Below are 565 nucleotides of genomic sequence, written 5' to 3'. Positions count from 1 at the left end.
TAAACTCTGCTGACATAGAGAGATGTGTCTTTTTTCCCCTAACTGCCAGGAGCAATAATTCAAAAAATAGCCTCTAAATGCAGGAAATGTAGATGGCACCGAATTATTACTGCTTAGCTGGATGCACAGAAAGTCACTGGTGGGCATCACGCCTCTCACGTTCTGTCAGCGTGTGTGTACTAGTGCTGAGATCACCTTTTCTCATCTCTGGCGTTGTGCAGGATGCCTTGAACGTGAAGGATAAGTAGTTATACGCTGTTGTTTTCTGCTGTGCTTTCAGACTAGAACCCCTTTGGGCAAAAACATGTGCAGCTTCTTCTATTATTTATACAGCCCCGTTCACATTTACCAGGTTGTTTATTATTCATTGCATGACAGCAAAAGAAACATCCTCAAAGAAAAAGCTAAAAAGTTACGAAAAGTTCAGACCTCTAAAAGTTTAGCAAATGTATGAATGATTCACATATTCTAATTCATTGTTAACTTTTACTGTAGCAGCAGAATATTAGGCAATTTGAACGCTTAAGTGATAAGTAATTAACTTTCCATCAGGACCCTGGAGGGG

General features: G+C 39.8%; 1 protein-coding gene across 2 annotated transcripts in view; it reads right to left on the bottom strand.

Moving 5' to 3' along the window:
• The window catches only part of DAAM1 (dishevelled associated activator of morphogenesis 1), a 182,279-nt gene that overhangs the window by 54,514 nt on the left and 127,200 nt on the right, over positions 1-565 (bottom strand). The gene's annotated exons all lie outside the window — the stretch shown is intronic.

Source organism: Otolemur garnettii, unplaced genomic scaffold (assembly GCF_000181295.1).
Source record: "Otolemur garnettii isolate 467f Iridium unplaced genomic scaffold, OtoGar3 scaffold00081, whole genome shotgun sequence".
NCBI lineage: Eukaryota > Metazoa > Chordata > Mammalia > Primates > Galagidae > Otolemur > Otolemur garnettii.
Note: the sequence above shows the minus strand (reverse complement) of the source record. Positions and strands in the feature narration are given on the sequence as shown.